The sequence below is a fragment of the Neopsephotus bourkii genome, unplaced genomic scaffold (assembly GCF_033783945.1).
Source record: "Neopsephotus bourkii isolate Nb327-2 ecotype Australia unplaced genomic scaffold, CSIRO-AGI_Nbou_v1 NB_272, whole genome shotgun sequence".
NCBI lineage: Eukaryota > Metazoa > Chordata > Aves > Psittaciformes > Psittacidae > Neopsephotus > Neopsephotus bourkii.
Genome location: NW_026900781.1, coordinates 13,767,893 through 13,788,042, shown reverse-complemented (window position 1 = coordinate 13,788,042; position 20,150 = coordinate 13,767,893). Strand labels below are relative to the sequence as shown.

Sequence of the window (20,150 nt, the reverse complement as noted above, 5' to 3'; positions counted from 1 at the left end):
GTTAGCTAAGCTAGTATTCAAGAGGCTTAAGTTTAGCTTAGACTGCAGCAACATCAGGCACAGTTCAAAGGGAAAGAACTGCTTTGGACTCAAACACTGGCCACCACTGCTAAGCTGGGCGTGAGGTGTTCTTGGGACATGTCATGTATGACAGACACCCACGCAGTGGTTCACTGATGGTGGGGGTTACTTCTTCTGGATCAAAAACCAACAGAAAAACAAGCCACTCTTGTTCTGGGGAAGAACACCAAGCTGAACATTATTCTGGGATAAATAGACCCCCAGTGCCACCCTGCAACCTTCACTGGCGCATGGCTGGTGTGTCACAGAAAAGCAAAGCTGATCTTGAGGCACCCAACGCACCCAACACACACATTCACAGATAGCACTGGCGTACAACATAGCATCACTTCAAACTCCTTTTGCTGGTTAAATGTGTTTGCCCAGGAGATTTTCTGACCAGTCAGGTAGTTCTCATGTCTTCCTGCGATCATAAAAAAAAAAAAAAAAGAAAAATCACAAAAACCATCCCACTGCATGTCCTGGCTAATCTGATCATATTGCCCCAGGTCTAGCAGTATGAAGACACAGTTGTGAGACAGAGCCCTCTCACAGGCACCCAGCCTCACACTTCCAGACATGATTCTTGCCTCTGGACTTTAAGCTGTCAACAGTATATGACAGATAAAGGCTTTTCCTTAGTGGACACAAACTTTCTATATATAAAACCTAAGAATCTGAACCTCAGTAAAACCTTCGTCTCTTCATTGGCTTGCAGAGATGAAGATTTTTTTCTGCCATGTAAAGGTTGGCACGATTTATAAGAAAAGAGTTTCCTTGTAGAAATACTCTTTTCCCAAGGTCTCTACCCATCCTCTACAGTATCTGGAAAGAAACACTGGACAAAGACCTTATAATTATTTAAAAAAACAGTATTTCTAAGATATGCTGCAGAAATTAAGGAGAAACTAAAAAAAGTGCCTTATTTGTGCATTACTGAAGATTAAGAAGAGTATGTAGAGAATGTAGAAAGCAGGACAAAAGACACTGGACTCCCTATGGGAGCTGGAGGCTAGGGCAGGAACAGGAGGTGGGGGGTAGGGACAGAGAGCAAGCAGGAAGCAAGGGCAATATAGATAAGGCGCAAGCAACATTTCAAGTGCCTGGGGGTGGAGAGGGAGGAACTGAATACTTGTAATGAGCAAAAGAAATAGGAGTCTGGAAGTCACATTCTCTGTTGCTTTCTTCAAACAAATACGTAGTAAGCCATTACACATAACCACAGCAGCAGTAATTTTTATATGTACATTATATGCACATAAACAGATTTGGTGAAAGTAGTTACTAAACACCAATACAATCGATCTTCTCCCCGTGACACTGAGTGCTAAGCCATCCACTTGTTCAGTATGGCTCTTGTCATATAATTAATTCCCCTCCTACTTTCTGCAGCGTCTTTCCTGCCTCCATAATTTCTACAGTGCTTTGGGGTTTAATATGTAACAATCTCTAATGACAACTGCTGTACATCTCTGAATCTTGAAGGGAAGTTGCTTCTGGCAGAAAATTAAAGGTTGAACTCTTAGCAGTAACTCTGAGCATGCTGAACTAATACTAGGACACATAACAGCCTAATTAGTCAAACAGGTCTACTCTAAAAAAAAAAGATCCACATGACCTGTCAGTTCTTACACTGAGTCATTTCGGAGACCAGTTGAAACAGAGCCCTGCATAATTCTCTAACATCAACAGTGCCCTGCATGAATTGAAGTGGACTGGATCCCAACTACAATAACCAGGTCACCCCCACCCTCTCCACTCAGTCTTTTTTTAACCCTTCTGTTTTTAAGACAAGACACAATCTAGCAGCCTCCAGCAAGTATCCAGTCTTACCTACATAGCCTCCTACATTTCCCAGATCTAATTTGTCTGCATGAAGATTACTTATAACACAAGCTGTATGCACACGGAATGGTTTATTGCTAGGGCAAATTATTTTGCATGCAAACACAAAATGTAGGCAGCCAAGCCACCGACTGCCCAATTCACAAGCACAAACAGCCTTAGTGCTCTCAAACTTTTACATGCATATTAACTTTAATGCAGTGAAATGCACCCACAATTTTCAAAGACCTGTTAAAACGCCTCTAAAAATATGACTCAAATCTTAGGTGTTCCTATTTCTAAGTCAGTAAAAAGCAAAATCAAGTTGCCATCAAATAATACTCTATTATCTAGGTAGTTATTAATCCCATGGTTTACTCCAAAATCACGGTCACGTAACTTTGCTAAAGTTATGCCTGTCCAACATACCTTTTCCTGCACTGCAATGCCAGTCTGGAGCATAAAGAAATACAATGTCCATCCACTACAGCTTAACTGCCAAATTTCCTTAGAGAGGTTGCAAAACTGCAGTATTACCAGCTCAGGCTGCTTTCATCAAGAGAGTAGATAGTTTCATCACATCTGTGCCAGTCACTATGTCCACGAAAATAAATGCTTTGCTGGGTTTGTATCCTGCTAAAGTATCTCTAGTGGAGAAGTAAAAATGCAATTTCACTATAAAAAGAAATACAGTGGAGTTAATAATTTCTTGCACTGGGCACATGGCCATCTATTTTCATTGCTTCCAAACAGCCACTGCAATCTTAAGACATAGGAAGCTGGCAATGTACAGACTTCAGGCCACTGCTTCTCTAGCTTTCCTGGGGTTGCAGGATGGTGTTTGTACCTTCTGGATGCCAATCACCCTTTCTTAATATGTAAGGACAGGTGGATGAGACATTTTGCCTTCCTCTACTGATGTGAGGTCTTTAAGTAGGTTGTGCAGTTGCAGCCAAGACACAGTGAAAGAAAAACTTTTGTACTGTGATGAAGGAATGGCTAATTCATGTGTTTGTCTTCTCAAACAGGCACAGAGACCTGTACATATCTGGGAGGTGCAGCACACCTACTAGTCTTTCCCTTTGCTAGAACAGAACTATTTTGCACCATACACAGGAAGAGATTTTGCCAATACCTGCAGGTTTTTTTGCTTTAAGAAGCTAGAAAATCCACCCAAAAGACTGATGGAAAGTGTATGAGCACTATTTAATCAAATTTATATATTATGTACTTCTGAAACAAAATACTAGGAACCAAATACAACACCCGATAATTCAAACAAACCTAATAAGCGGTTTGAGATTCCAAACAATCTCCTGAAATTGCTACTCCTACAAGCCTCTTTCTTCTCGCTTTCTGGTTGCAGAAGTTAAGGTGCCAGCAATCAATCTTAGAACAGGAGCTGATGAATTGAGGACATTCACAAAAATAGTACTAAAATACAGTTCACAAACTGGTTGCTTACCAAGGAAACATGTTCAGCATTTTCCTTTAATGCAGCACTAAAGAATTACAAAACCTGTATTTCTTCTGTTTATGATTATTGCAGTGGCCTAAGACATTTTCTTCTTTAGCTAATGTGTAAGTGACTTCAGGTTTCACTTCAAATATGTTCCAAGAATATTCAAGCTTCAGAGCCTAAACGCATGGATCCTGATACGTGAGAATAATGCACTACAACCAAACCACAGCTGTCTTTCCAGGTGAAGCTGATCTTCAAAACCTTTTAAAATGTACTAATATAAGGCCAGCAGTGAATGAGGGAGTGTCCTAAGGAGGAATAGTAGTGGTCAGTCCTCCTTGTAATCAAATGTTGAAGATTTTGTGTTCTATTTTTTTCATTTTGCAGTAAAGTTTAAATGGTTTAAACAATTTCCCACAATGGTCACCAACATGGGAGAAAACAGGAAGAGCCGCTGCTAGATGCCGCTTCTTTTGGGCAGTTAAGTGCTTTCAGTAGAAAACTTGCAGCTTTCTACCTATTCTGGGGGGTTCTGAGTCGAGAACACTGATGGAATCCAGTGGAGGTCACAAAACACTGCCAGGAATGAGATGCAGACAAGAAAGATGCACTGAAGAAGTAAAGCAAACAAAATCCCAAACACACTAGCTGCTCCTTTATCTGACTTCTGTTTTTCTTTTGCTTCTTGCCTGCATATCTTGTCTGCAATCAGAAAAGTGGCAAGAAAAGAACATAAAAAGGTAATGTGGTCAGAGGTATTTATTTAACCCACAATGTCCCAATAGCTTTTAAAAGTACTGTCAAGGATATTCTTCTCCTCGAAGAGACACATTTATTTCACACAGAAGGTTAGAATTTCTGTCATGTGTGACATTACTGAAACAATGTTGATATTTTCATCCACCTAGATAACTGCATGTGTTCCTCGCATCTTCTACTAAATAAGCTAGCCATGCTGAAATCAAATAGAATCTGCACCTTATCCTCTTTAATCTGATTTGGAAAAGAGGGAAGCTGATACATGGAGAGAGTATGCAGCATATCATACCAATGATTCTCAGAATGCAGTTGCTGGCTTTTGCTCAGACCCATGCATTATGAACAAAATGGAGAAGAGAGGCTCCTGAACTGGGACGAAGGGAAAGTGAAGCAGCAGGCAGGTCAAGTCACTCGAAGTGCATGGCATACTTTGGAGATGGTAGTTGCCACCACCTGTGGTACTAACAAATGTTAGATAAGAGGTAGTGAGCTCATAGAGAAATAGTTGGACATGGCTGTCCAATACCCTAAACTAGTTTTAAATCAATGCAACCGTGCTGTAGTTAGAAAAGGATAAGCAAGGGCAAAAAAACAGAGATTCAAAGCTATGTTTATGTACCTGCAGAATACAAAATAGAATTAACTTGTAAAGTCACTGCCAGTTACTAAATGCACGCTTTTCATAAAAGTTTACATAAATCACTCATTTTCACTAGCTTTTTTGTGCTAAGTCAACAATATCCATATATTTCGGGCTTTCCTCCATACATGCATGTGTGAGAACCCACACAATCTTTCCTTTCCTTGAACCTTTTACCACTAAGAGAAACATAGAAGAAGGAGGGTGAGAGAAGTAGAAAAGAGGGACCTTTTAATATTTGGCTTTTAAATGTAAAAAGCAGGTGGAATACATTTTTTTTGTGGAAGTTTTCTGACTTGGGAAATCGCGTTTTCTGTTTGGACTCATTCAGTCAGCTGAGCATGCAACAAATAATTAAAATAGATTTGGGCCAAAAACCTGGTCCTTTGATTTATTTTACCTATAAAGACATTTCCATATAAAGGAAGCCAATTATCAATTCTAAACTAACATCAGAGGGTATGAAAATCAGATCCCCCTGCACTCTTCCTACACTGGCCCTGCTGATGATCCATGGTGACATCAGCACCCAGGAGCATTGAGCCTCTGCAGAAAGCATGATACAGCCACCTTTGTTTCTGTTTGAGAGCACACAGCACAATTTGCATTTCCCAGCTTCCTTTCCCCACTTCCCTGTGTGGAAGATGACAAATAAGGATATTAAGAGGTTTGCGCAGCAGACCTCATAAATTACACACACACACACACACACACACACACACACACACACACACACACATATATATATACACCCTCTCTGTTTGATTCCAATCTTCCAGAGGTCTCTAATGAGAACCATGAACACAGTCTATTAATCATCTCATCAGTAATGCAGATAACCATCTTGGCCTCCCATCAAGCATCTTCTCTGGCTTAAATATGCCCTTAGGTTGCACAGCCCTGGATGCAAAAGCTGCCAGGTCTCTGAAATTTCATCAGCATGACGACACTAGGCACGTCACGCTGCAGCAGCCATGAGCACAGCCATGTATCGGGAGCCTGAGTGATCCCTCAGCTACCATAAAGGCTAACAAGCACTTCTGTCCCCAGCTCTGCACACACAGAACAGCCACATACTGCAGATGCAGTGATCTCAAGGAGGAGGCATTGTTCAGCTACAGCAACATACCTTCAGGCCTCCTAAAACAAAACACTGAATAAGCAACAGAACATGGCTAGAGCACTAGACTGGCACTCAAAAAATAAAAGCAGGACCTTGTTTTAGCCCCCCCAGGGCCATCACTCCCTGCTGCAAGGATGCCATAGCATTGTTCTCCAGCCCTGTCCCTGGATGGTCCTCAGGCTCATGCCTGCAGCCATGTCCCTAGCTCTGTCTCTGTCCCCATCTCCTGCTGCTGGATGGACCCTGGCTCTGGTGTGTTGCTTGCCATGCCTGAAGCTGAGGATGGACCCCGTTAGAGCACTTTGAAATCAAATTATGAAAAAGGCATTTTTCTGTGAAGCTTCATTACCACCCTGCCAGACAAGCACAGATCACAAGAGTTCCAAAATAAAAAGATACATATATTTCTTAGCCCCTTACCCTTGGTATCAGGCCCACACTCCCCATTCACATAACATTTACAGGAAAACTGGCATACAGAACAGTACAGTAAATAAAAGGAAATTCTGCAACAATCAGGTCAAAGAGTACCATAAAAGCCTTAATCCCACAAAAGCGAAGACAAGTTATACCTGGGCAAGCTACTTCAAGCTGTAGTCACTGACGTTAACAGATCTACCGTGGCGAAAGGAAGAAAACAGGCTCCCAAGCATCTGCAAAATAGCATAATTGAGGTTTATACTTTTAAATAATTATTTTTTGAAAGTATTGCTAGGAAAAAAAATAATCTTAAGGAATTTAAACATTCCAGATAACAACACCAGCACTTCAGCACCCCCAGTCCTGCTGTGAGCACACATGCATGCATTGCCGAGGACAGCTCAGCTGCCGACAGCTCCCTTCCTTGCTAAAGGGAGAATTGCTGGGCTTCCAGTGCCACTCTCAGCAATTTCTACCTTCTAAGCAGCAAGTGTTTGTACAATAGAAATACTCCTATCAGCATTACCAGCTGTGTTCAAAGCACAAAAAACGCAAGTGCATACACTGCAAAACCCCAAAGTTTGTGCGCATGTAAACAGTGTGCTTCTGGAAAGGCAGAGAGAATATTTTCAGAGTAAACACCACAAAGATTTCAGCTCTTTCAGGATGTCAGAAGGCTGTCGTGATCTGCTGCTCACCTTCATTACTTGCCACCTGCTCAGCCAAGGCACTGCTGTAACTCACAGGGATTGCAACCACAACTCACAAACCCATTTTACCACCTTGCAAGGACACCACCTTTGAGAACAGAAGAAACCTCCTCCCACAGCAGTCCAGCTTTTTAGTGTGCTACCTTCCCTCGTGTTAGCTTGAAGCCGTCAAAATACCAACCAACATCAGAGCAAGAAACGCAGCAAGAGGGAATAACTTTTGCCCCTCACCACTCGGATTGCAGCCACTGTACCAGGGAGATAAGCAAGCAGCTCCTGCACCTCCACATTCCCATCAGACCCCAGAAAATCTTCTAGAGGCATGAGATAGAGGGAGAGAACAGACACACTAAAAGCACTCAGGCAGAACATCTCCACCCCAAATTACTCACTTTTAGAAATAGAGCTGCCCTCCAAGCCCCTGAGCATACCTCCTCTTAAGAAGCTTTACCTGCAGCTGATGGAAGCATAAGGCTGAAGATACCAGGACTTGTGAGACTTGGACATTAAAGAGTCCATTCCTGAGCAGGAACATCTTGAACAGTGTCTCTTCCTCAGCTTTTGACTTGGGAGAAAGCAGGATCAGTCAAGAGAAAAGACTAATGCTTTCTCCTCTTAACTAAACCACCTACACGTATGCTTTGTTCAAAATATGCACAATTAGGGCGAGTTATGGCTGGGTTAAGGAGGCTGAGGAGGGAAGCTATAGTCCCAGAGGAGAGAAAGGCCAAAGAAAAATGCTACAAAGAAAACTGTTTAATGCCTGAAGGAAAACAAAATTGGGTGGAGAGTGCTTTGGTCCGATCCTGCAAGAAGCATACTCAAGCAAAACACCTGTCCAGGAGAAAACCTCAAGCAGCATACAAACATCTGGCCCATATTTTCAAGACAGCACTCATTAGACGTTAGCTATCTACTGCTTCCAGCTCACCAACATCCAGTATGCCCCAAATCATTATTTTCCTATTGTCAGAGCTTTCCCCTTTGCTTTGCAGGCCACCTAAACATACTACTTCTGCTCAGAGGAAAGTGTTTGACCACAGCGGCTATCAAGACTGCACAACTTATGGCACAAAGACACTCCAGTCATGCAAGCCAGCCTACCAAAATTATTGAATGACATTTGGCAAAGGCATCAAATTAAAAATGAACTGCTGTCTCATGAACAGCCTAAAAGCACACTTCACTGCATGCTTGTGGTCCTTCTCTACATACTGCAGGGTTCAAAATGGACCCATGAAGCAAAGGTAGCTGTACCAGTGACAGCAGCTCAGCCATAGACACAACCAGGGCAGAAACAACCCTGAAGGGTGCAGCATACATTCAGCCTCTATCCCTGCTCGTGAATGATGTGTCTGCACCTGACATTCAGTGTAGACAGATCAGGGACCCAGGAAGGTGTTCCTCCTACCAGAAACAAAGAGTAGTAACAAGAAAAACTAGAAAGAAGTATGTAAACTGAAGTGCAAGAACCCTTCCACTGTAAGGCAGGCCAACCATTTTGGAATGCTACTCAGACTGAGCAGGGGCCTTCATCAGCTGGAAAGGGATCTTTCTCCAAGTTAGAGGCAAGCAGGGATCAGTTGCCAGAAGGCTGGTGTCCAGCAGGGAGGAAACATGGACCCACACTGCAGGTCACCACAAGCCAAATGGCTTCAGCATCCTCATTCCTCTCCGCAGTAATAAAAGGCACACAGGGAAAACTTAAAGCCCAGCACCTAAATATCCCTCACAGGCTTGGGCACCTTGACACCACAGATACTTGCAATAGGCTCTTTTTCTCTCTAGCTGCATCAAGACAGTATTTCAGGTCTGATTCACTGTCTAGACACAGCATGATACCATGCAGGACAGCTGAGGAAGACTGAGAGCACCAGAGTGTGAAAAACAGACTGGCCCCAGCTTTTTCTTTTTCTTTCTTAGAAACAATACATCGTGCAGTTTGCATCAACATCCTCACAAAATGGCTCAATCCATCCTGCACCTCAGAGGCTGGCTGCTGAGGAAAATGCAGAATGCAATTAAAACATGGCTTCCGCTAAGTTTCACTTTCCTCTGCAATTTTATAATCGTCTCATCCATCAATTTTGAAAGAATATTAATACTGGCATCAGCTGGCTCTCCACCTCCTCTGCTGAGCCAGCTTTTTTGAAGCCCTGTCCCTGCCTCTCAGCATCCAAACACAGATGCTGTGAGGAAGAGAGGAGGAGGTAAACCAAGGGTGAAGAGAGGCCAGTGGGGGATAGCCAGCATGGGGGCTACCCCAGAAAGCTGCTGCTTTCCCAGGGGAGCCATGGCAACTTATGGTGCTGAAGATCTGCCTAAACATGCTTGCTTCAATAGAAAACCACACACACAAAATACAGAGAACAAGGTTGTGTCAGGGATTACCTAGTGCCTACACAAACACCAGACCAGATCCTTGGCATGCAGACTCACCACCACCTTCCAAGCGGGAGATGGCTAGGCCAGTGATGTACAATCTTTTTTTTTTCCCCCCAAATTCTGAAAGATGTGTAGATCCCTCCACTGACACAAGACATTTCTCAGAGTTACCTTTCACAGACTAACATCCGTGGCTCCCAAGTACCTTCAGACCACAGCTGAAAACCAGTCCATGCTTTTAGTAGTTTCTCCTTTTCAAATAGGTGAAGTTCAATACTTAGATACTAGTTCTTGGACTTACACACAGTGGTAATGCAGGGAGAATTGGCTGGTGCCATTTTTGACATCTGGCTTATTAATTATTTTATAAAGGTGCACAATTCATTGAGTCAATTGGAAATTTTTAAGACACTGTTTTGTTATTACCTTATGACCTAGTTTGACGTGGTTTATATGTATCATGGCCATGATTTATATCACAAACTCCAAAGAACACAAATCTAACTTTAAAATCATTCTCATCCCAACTGTTTCATTGCAGGTGAGCCTGGTCTGTTCCAAGACCAGATTTTCTTGGCAAATGTATTTTCTTTGCTAGTATTATCCAGCTTTCCTCATCTACTTTAATGAAACAAACAAACAAAAAAAAAAAAAACCCAAAGGACATGAAAAAGGCAAATAGTTATACTCATCTGAACATAATCAGAAATCTCTGCTTCATCTTCTCTTATTGCAGCATGAGGTTTATAACAACAGCCTTCCCCTCCTATGAACAAAGCTATAAGAAGAAATTCACTGTAAATTGGTCAGGAGACTGACATGCAGGCCAAAAGCATCTAATGGCTTGCTGGGATTACAGACATCACTTCTCCGGGAAGCAGCTGAGCTGCACCAACTTGCATTTCAGCTGGAAGCCCAGCCTCTCAATCTGCACACTCCTGCTTGAACTATCATGTTTCTATTCATTCCCAGAAAACAAAAAATCACAAGCAGCCAGTCTTCTCACTCTATGAACTGATGTAAATTCTATCACATATTCAAGCCCATAAAATGACACATCCACCTAGGCTTAATTGTAGAACGTAGGTGGGATCAAACAAGACTGCATAAAATGACATGCTGAGAAATGGGGCAGAAAGCAGCACATTCTTTAGGTGTAAACCTTTTTTGTAGAGTTGGTCTGAAGAAGCTGTTTATCCATTGTCTCATCTCAGAGAATGCCCACAATAATGGCTCTGGACTGAAAGTAAGGAAGATTAATCCCCTAAAATGCTTCCTACAAAGGTACTGGGCTGGGCTTTACCTGCAGTTTCAAGCAAGCAAAAATTATAGATCTAAATTGGAACCAAGACTGTACACAACCCTACCAGGGCACCTAGGAAAATTATACCTCTGGAAAATTACCTCTGGAAAATTATAGGTGGCACCAGCAGTAACAAAAGATGGGCACAGGCTAGAGCGGTGGTACAAGAAAGCAATGGGAGAAGAAGGTGACATTTGTTAGGGATGTACAGGAATTGAGAGGAAGAAGGGGGAACCGGGAAGGAGGAGTTCAAGGGGATGAGAAACTAGGCTGCCACAGAGGGAAGAGCAGGACAGACACAGGCAAATCAGAGAGGACTTGGAAAGCACCAGAGCTCTACAAGCTCCATCCTTAAATGGGATCTGAGGGTATCCTAGTCTGGGCTGCAAAACCCCCAGTACAGCAGCAGATGACCTGCTGAACATGCCACCCCTCTCTGGCAACTACCATTATCCACAGCCAAACAGTGCCCTTATGGATTAGAAATTAATGCTACAGCCCAAAGGTCTTCACCCTCTAGATGACCTAGGCCACTGCAGATTCATGTGACAGGACTAATTTTTATCTCCACCTTTTCCCTTTGTACAGTTATAAAATTATGTTTAAACACAGTTATGTTAATTTTTTTTATACAAAGATTGCAAACTTCAGCACTCAAAATTAAGAGGTATCATAATGAACATTGCCCATACAATCTTAACCCAGGTCCCATACATGTCTGCACCGATTCTGTCTCCAATACAATGTTTGGAAATCATTTGAGCGTGGAAATGAACAACTTTTGGAAAAAGACATGGTTGTGTGGTAAAATAAACTGCTGTCTCAGACCACTGCCTCACCCAGGTCGGGAAGATCAGCAAACAAGGCAACTCAGGAAGAAAAACACAACTCCCTTGCTTAAGGAAGCTGGACGTAGCACCTGCAGGCAGGAATTACCTCTTTCTCCACTCCACAGTCTGCAAGATGCTCAGCAAATCCCTGAAACTAGTTTTAATTCAGGTGACCCCTATCAGGACAGTCTCCACCTGTGCAAAGCTAAGACAACTCAGACTAACCTACAAGAGTGCTAAAGATAAAGCTGAGGTCAATTGTCCTTGTGCTTCGGCAAATGAACTGGTACATCATGCCAGGCATTCTGGAGTGAGTGAGAAATAAACTCCTCCCTAAGTATCATTTCAAGCAGCCATAACTGAAGGCATTTCAATCAGTTGAGCTTTATTTGCTCCTTGCCTCCATTCTTCAGCTATGAAAATGAAGACAGTGCCTGTACCTGGGATGCTGCAAGAATAAGAACTTCCCCACCTGCAAAGCCCCCAGGAAGGCACTGGCAGCACTGCTCAGTTCAAGGTTTGGGTGGAGCGTAAAATAAACAGATGTGGGGACACACACAGAAAGTACATGAGGGGAAGATAAAATGAATTATGCAGTAATTACCCATCCACTGAAAGAGGGACTCTGTGAAAGGGAAAAAATGATGCAATTATAGAATTAAAGATTGCATCATAATGCAGATGCAAAGGGGAGCTATGCAACGTTAGTCCTGGCACATCCTTGCTTCTGTCCGCGTGATTTCATAACCCCATTGTTCTCCTAATGTCATTATTTTGTAAGTAGTTTTAATGTAACATAATTATGAGCTCATATGTTTATATCTTTTCATCATTAATAACATATGGAACAACTGACAGACTCTGCTCCCAGCATGATTGATGCTTCCAGCAGATGGCTGTGAATGGCTCACTTTCTTCCTGCTCTGAGGTAAAGAGCAGGGACGAGAGAGGGAAGCTATATTTGAACTTCAGTCCCATGCACTAACATTTGGAGATCTGGGGGTTCTCTCGGAGAACCATGTCTAATATTAATCAATTGCTCTGAAACCAATTGGAACAGATCAGATTTAAAGAGCAGAATCACTGAGCAGCTGATGTGCTTTGCCCAAGGTCAAAAGGAAAGCTCCCCAAAGCTTGGACCTCAAATGACCCCACTGACTGCCTTCTGCCCAAGCTGTTGAATCCCTACCTCCCACATTAAAACTTGTTGAAGTATAATTATTGCTGTTAACTGTAGGTCAGGGAAGAAGCTGATCACCTCCAGGCTGTGTTTGCTGCTGAATGCATCCAATGAGCAACTCCTGAGAGTGTGTCATAGAAAAAATACAACTGCAAGCAAACATTATGGTTGTATGTGTTCATCCTGGATGATAATTGTTATGTCAGAGTTTTTAAGTAAATTACCCTGCCCACCTCAGACTTCAGGCAAATTGCCAGCACATTTCTCAGAGTCAGATGCGCCTGGCTCACCATGCTACCTTCAGGAGGAAAAGCAGCTGCAATGCCAACAACCTAACTTGTTTTATTTGCAGAGGATATGGCAAGAGGCAGTGCATCTAATAGCATGCTTGCTTTGCGCTTTATACTCTTATTTGTCTTTGTGTGCCCCCATTTGTTCACATACACACACTCCCTTTCTTCTAGAGTAGTAATTTTACCTTGTCTAAGGGTTGCTGGCAGCTTTACAGTACAAACTTCACACACTCTCTTGTTGCTAACAAACCCAGCTTCACTTCCATCTTTCCCCATCCCCATGGAGAGCAGATCCTACAAAGCCTGTGAGCTGCAGCCAGTCAGAACCTGCAGTGTCCCATGCTCTCAGGTCATACCAGCTCTCTCCAGTCCACATCGTCAGGAAAAGCTCCATCATGGAAAAGTCAGTCATGGTGGTGGAAGCATTGCAATCCTTCCCCTTTGACATGCAACCCACTCAATTTGGTTTAAAACCTAATGGAGAAAGCACTACGACAGCATTAAATGTATACAGTTAGCATTATACAGTTACGAAGAACAGGCAGAAATGTTACAGCAGCATTTTACTCCACAACTGCCTGTTTCAGGATTTCTCACACTGAAGCTTGGGTGGCCAGTGGTGTCAGAGGAGGGATATGCACAGGATGTATGGTCCGAGCCTCAGAGCCCATTCTTAGCTACCACAGTCATCCACCATGCCGTGCTGCCCATGGTATGAGTTGATGCCCAGAGGGAAAAGTAAGGGAAGCCAAACACATTCTCCTTCATCTCTGTGGTGCAGAGACTTATGATCTGACGCCAAAGATGTCCAGCCCTGCTTCTGGCAGGCAGTTTGTGTGGCAGGAGAGGGAGTAGTGTCCCCCTTTGCCCTGGTGGCATGGCTTAGTGCTCCACATCCTCCATAACCCATAATGGGTTATACAGCTACGCAGCTCCTCCCTTCATCTCACCTTGACAGATGCATCTGATCCCAGCTGCATCACAGGCTGCCTGAAAAGAAGTGGCATACGGGTGCTTGAGATTCAGCTCAGCCCTCTAGGGTGACACTTAGTATTTGACATTACAGAGCAACACTGGCAATCTCAGAAGAGCCACGCTCTATGCCCCAGGACAAACAGGCATGTATTGCCTGAAACTCAGCAGCAACAAAGAAGGTAACAAAACATGCACTGGCTGAAGAACGGCAGTGTGCATCCCATGTATGCTCCTCAACACCCTATTTCTTATGCCACTGCCTGAGCAGATGCTGGTCTTTTTCTTCAGTCCAGGTCTGGAAGAAATGTGCCCATCGCACCCAGCACAGCTATACTGAAAAGCTGTCTAGCACAGGCACTGCCTGGGTGAGGGCAAGGCTGCTTTTCCTAGTATAGCTTTGCCCAGATTCCTGAGGCAAACCACCCAACACCCATGCCACACCAGCTGCATCTACACAGAGGTGCTTAGCAAAACAAAAGCATGTCCCAAACATCTCACAGCACTGCATCTGCCCAGGTACATACCTGCCTAAAGTACCTGTGGGGAGGGGCTGTGTGGGGATCACAGGCTGTTTTCACTCACAGAAATTATTTTGAGAGAAACGTACAGCTCTGAATGCCACCTTCTCATCAGTGTCAAATTAACATTTAAGTCAACAGGATGACGCTGGTGAACACCCAGATAACCACGCTGCCATTGCACACTTCAAGTTTGCGCACACACACCCCTCTGCAAAGTCCTGCCCAGGCTGCACATTCCCGTCTGCTCCGATACCCACCTCCGTTCAGCCCAAGGTGTCCTGGAGGTCAAGGAAAGGAAGCTCCAAGCCATGGCTGTCAGCCTGCCAGCCTTCCTAAATCTCAAGTGGCTTGACAAATAAAAGGGTAACAGCACCACAAGGAGGAATAACAAACAGGCCCCGTCTGATGGAGATCTGTGTCCTCTGCCCCCCTACCCCTCCACTGCAGCTCCCTACAATATTGCCCAAACCTTCTCCCCTGGAGACTACACACACCTTGCAAGGTGGCAAGGGCTACAAAGCTGCTGCCTGTTTGATCACCACCACACGTGCAATGCCTGGCTGGGCAGCTGCTATCAGTCAGACTGGAGACTAGGTGAAAGCTGTCTCCTTTCTCTTCAGAGAGAGCATTGCTTCAAAGATTGCCCAGCCAGGCACTAATCCGTACAAAAACAAGTGGGAAACTAATGATCTTCAAGACTGCCAACCATTGGTGCAATCTGGTTGGAACTGGCCAAACGCAAGAGGCAGGAGACAGACAGCACTTGTTTCCTGGGGAAACTAAGTTAAAATGAAATAAAATAAAACCAGATGAAAACTATGGTGCATTTGATTAGTGGTGTCTCAATGTTCCACTATGTCCCAGGAAACATCACCTTAATCTAGCCTGCGAGCAGCACAACACATGCTGCAGTTAAACTCTGTAACTGCCCAGTTTCTGTGCATTTGGAGCAGGAAGGGGCAAATTACAAACTCATTTACAGCTGAAGGTTATTCTGAAAGGGTAGTTTCTGAAGTAGGAGGATGGGGACAGCAAGGTCATTTGCATCTGAAAGAGGTGAAATACCCCCTGAGGGCTGAAGGACTATTATTCAGCCCTAAGCATGGAAGCTGTTGGGGCTCCTCTCTCCTTCACAAGCCCTAGCCCTGGAGGTGATCTCATCCCAGAGATTTCAGCATCTTTCCTCACCATCCACAGCGTCCCTCAGCACACACTGCTGGCGCTTGGCCACTGGGTCTCACACCAAGAGGTGCCTTTGAGGCAGGAGTCAACTCTGCTGTGGCTGGACCAGCCCTTGCCCTCCCAGGATCAGAATGTGGGGAGATGCTCCACAAGTAGCTGGTGCTGGGAAGGGCTGCAAGGGTTTCCTCTAATGCCACCTGGTTTGACAGACCATACTACAGAGTTACATTGGTTCTAACGGCTTCTCTCCTTTCTTCGCAGAGCCCAGCACAGCAGCAGCAGCAAACATATTTGTGCAGAAAATAGCACCAGGAAGGCAAGCAGGCAACTCTGGACAGACTCTGAAACAGCTGCGGAATTTCTCTGGAAGAGCTGCTTACTGTGAAGGGGGTGGAAGTCCAGCCTCCCATCTCACTTCCAGCCCACCCACTGGATAGAGGCAAAGCATAAGAACAGGAGAGAATTTAAGGCATGCCAGGATCCCAGGCTCTGGGAATTAGTTTCCCACATTCTCCACAGAAAGAGAGCACTCACACCCAAAATCTACTGCCTTGAACTCAGATCACACACCATTTACTCAGCTGAATAACCATGCTCAAGCCAGTGAAACTACTTGCCTGAATCACTGCTACTTGATGTATAGAAGGGCTGCAGAACTTTGGCTGATAAATACAGGTAGGCAGAAGGCAGTGTAAGACCATCTAGGCCAGATCCCAGAGTCAACAGCTGTGCGGTCAACACCGCACATCACCTGGTCTTCAGTAGTTATGCCAACTGGTCAGGGTATCATCTAAATCATATGCCCCCTCTAGACCTGTATCCTCCAGGCACTGTCAACTGATTGGGGCCACAGTCTGAAAAACATTTCACTGACTTGGAAAGCTAAATTCTGCTGGATAAGATGGCATGAGCATTTAAGAAACTAAGCTTCATTAGCTTCCAGTAAGACTTCAGTTCCCATGTGCAAACTAATGCTCTATAAAACTCCAGCAGAGAAGCACCACTGCTCCTGCTCTGTCAGTGTTGGTCCTAAGTAAGGTTAGCTCTTCCATACTGTACCCAAACATGACATGGCATTTGTTCTCAGCACCGTGCAAGTAAAAAAGCTGTGCACTGCACACCCTGGGAAGCTTACAAGAAGCAGCCCTGAGTTTACCCTTGCATGCAAGCTTGCTTGTGAGCATCCCTCTTTTGTGTCACTAGGACAACACACATGACTAAAGTTAAAACTGTGCTGAAGCCTCCATCTGTCAGACTGTGGCTGATGGAGCTCCTGCTTCAGTTCATCAAGGGGTCAAGGTGAGAACCCTGAACTGGAGCCAGGAACAGGTACCGGCAAAAACATACCCACAGATTCTGGCAAAGCTGGAGGCTCAAGTGAGTCACTTTGGGAAGGGTGACCAGCACCCAAAAGCATCTACCTGCTATTCCCTGTGCACTCTGCTAAGCCACAGTGTGTCTTGGATGACTGGCTTATTCTGAGTTATTGTATTTGCATGTATAATTTAAACACACTGTATTTATTGTCCTGCTGGCATTTCTAATCTGGATATTCCGCTGCCCAGTACTTCCAAAGATACTTCATAACGTGCACATAGAACTTCCACCATGTGTGGCCCAACCAACTTTCCTCTCCCACGACAAACAATAGAAAACAAACATCTTCACCTTCACGTGCCTAGCAAGCTGTCCAAACTCTCCAACAGAGCTCACAGGTTTCAGAGGTTTGGGCTTTTCAACTATACTGCCAACAACAGCATGTGCATGGGGAAAATTTTGCACAGAGCCCTTTCCCAAAGGTTATGGACACCCCAGGCTGTCCCAGCTCTGTACTCCTTGGCCAGGGCTACTTTTTACCTTTTGCCTTTCATGCATCTAACAAGAAGCTGAGATCCAATTGCACACCGTTAGATAGCCAAGAACAGCGTTCCCGGCAGAAGGCTTTTTCCTAAATTGCTATTATTATCATCCCATGAGCGCTGCATTAGTTCAGACCCAGTGGGCATTTCAAAAAAGCCTGTGACCCCAGCCTGGGTTCAGAAAGGCTGAAAACAGGACCTTCGGGTACATCACAGCTTGGAAGGCTACAAGTATTTTCCAGTGGCCTCGACCAGACCTACACCATAAAGCAACTCTGTATCAAGAAAGATCTCTGAAACATACTATAAAAACAAACAAACCAGCCATGGAACATATCAGTGAGAAGGAGGAAAAGAGTTTCAGAGAGGAAACAAGAACTGTGTTTGTAGTTCAACAGAATTACTGTGTTTATTCTTCAATTAATAGAACCTTATCAAAAGCCTGTTTGCTTTTTTTTTTTTTTTTCCTCTCTAAGACACCTATTACACAAACACACCCCTTCATGCCTCCCCACCTAACAGCGACACATCCTAGGCGTATCCACAGCTCAGAGGAGGCAGAGAGCCGCTTCCAAGAACTCCCTCCGCCGGACGGCATGTCGGAACCCAGCACCCGAGTGATGGATGGCGGCAAGGTTCCGAAATCATATTTCGGTAGCTCGACCTCAGCCGGGTGGCAGCACCTAACCAACACCGTGGCGAACTCTGAAAGCTGCCACTCCGTAGAGCGGGTCTGCTACCGGGGGCAGGGGCTTTGCTCCTCTCTTCTCTGCTTAAAAGAAAAAAAAAATAAAGCTATTCCCTAAAAACCCAGCGAGATGCCTGGCACTTTGTGACAGCGCCCGAATTACCGCGGACCTTCTCCGCTAACTGCCATAAGGGAGGGAGGGGGAATCAACCAAAAAAGGAGAAAACACCAACCCAGAACCAACACCGAGCCTCTAACAGAACCAAAGGACGCACCACACACCCACCCAAAATCACCCCGTCTGTAAGTTATCTGGGTTTACTTGCTCGCGAAGCACAAGGAGAACCCTCCTCCTCTCCGAACCACGCCGCTGCGATCGGTGCAGGCGCAACCCCGCCGGGTTTCAAAGTAACCTTCCCGCCCCGCCACCCGCCCGGGAGGCGCCGAGCACCGGGCAGCCCCGCGCACGTTTCAGCGGATCACCTGCACCTCGCACCGCGCCTTGGCTTCGCCCTCCCCGCGGGGGGACCGAGCGGCGGCGGAGCCGGGGAGCGGCGGCTGCTGCTGCTGCTGCTCCGCCTGGCAGAGGCTGCTCGCTCTGCCTGCACCCGCCGTGTGCGGCGGGGCCAGGCCGGGCAGGCGGTTACGAAACCCTCGGCTCCCCCTCGCCCGGGAGGGAGGCGTGGCGGGGGGCATCCGCGCCCGCCGGCCCCGCTCCCCGCCGCCGCGCCGTGAATAGGAGGAATGAAAGGCGGCCCCGCCGCTGCATCTACCGCACACGAACATCGCCCGCCGCCCCCCTCGGGGGCAGCCGAGAGGAGCCCCGCCGGCGGGGAGCGGGCGACCACTGACCTTGCCGCCATCCGCCGCCGTGCCTGCCCGCGGGGTGGCAGCCCCGTGCCCGCCGCCGCAGCCGGCGCCCTCTCCCCGCCAGCCGGCACCGCCCCCCGTCAGTCCCCCCCGCCCGCCGGGGTGCGGGGCCAAGGCGGAGTCGAGGCGGCGGGAGCTGCGGAGCCGCCCAGAGCCCCGGTGCGTCCCGGGCCGGCCGCGGCTCCGTCGTGAGAGCGGCGGTGAGAGACCCCCCCACCGCCGCCCCTGGCCGGGAGCCGGGCGGCTCCGCAACAGCAAGCGCAGCCGCTGCCCTGTTCGGCCAGCGTGGAGAGGGCAAATGCAGCGCTTGGGAAGGGCTCACCGGTTTGAAGATGCAGCTCGTCCTGCCTCTCGGCACAGGGCAGGGATGATCGCACCAGAGTCCTCGGTGCGGCTGGCGGAGCAGCGTGTCCTGCGCACCCACCCCAGCTGCCTCCCCGAAGTGCGGGGTTGAGAAAGACACGGCACAAGGCAGGTTCTCAAGCTCGAGTAACTGGTGCCCTGAGCCTTGAAGACAGGGCTTCAGACCCAGGTGCGTTATTTACTGCACATTAAAGTAATTAATAGGTACATGTGGCATGTTCTTACCGTAGTGGACCTAGGGCTGGGCTGGGCAATAAGATCTCCTTTTTATTCACTGCATCAAGGCCTATGTCTGCTACTGAGCACAGGACCACAGACTCGTTTGTGCACTGCCTGCAGAGAAAAAGAAAAAAAATCCTACTTACATCAACAGTAAAAGGGAAAAAAAAAAAAAAAAAGCATCTATACCTCCTGGTGTCTCACACGGGATCGGTAAAGGCAAGCAGCAAGAGCTACAGATGGCAAGGGCAGACAAGCGTCTTTCACTCCTCATTGGCTTCTCCTGCAGAGCCAGTGTTGTTTCGGGGCAAGCAATTGCAAGTGGTGTGAAAGCAGACCTGCAGGTTATCCAGTTTTTAGTTAGAATCCCCTCCTTCCCAGGTCCTGCAGCTCCATGCCAAAAGCATTGCCTAGGTAGGAGTAAGAACTCTATAATCGGCAAAACAAATGAATAATTTTCATTAAAGCCTACTTGGTTTCCACC

The 20,150-nt window shown here is 46.0% G+C and overlaps 1 protein-coding gene across 11 annotated transcripts in view; it reads right to left on the bottom strand.

Moving 5' to 3' along the window:
• Positions 1–19,833, bottom strand: part of RNF152 (ring finger protein 152) — a 41,556-nt gene extending 21,723 nt beyond the window's left edge. Inside the window, exons 1-2 of one of the 11 annotated variants that reach the window (XR_009724468.1) lie at positions 19,813–19,833; positions 6,441–6,521 (exon numbers count right to left, since the gene is read on the bottom strand). The gene's annotated coding sequence lies outside the window, so the exon portion shown is untranslated. The other 10 variants (XR_009724465.1, XR_009724466.1, XR_009724467.1 and 7 more) reach the window with 10 other exon arrangements.
• Between the last annotated feature and the right edge of the window lie 317 nt (positions 19,834–20,150).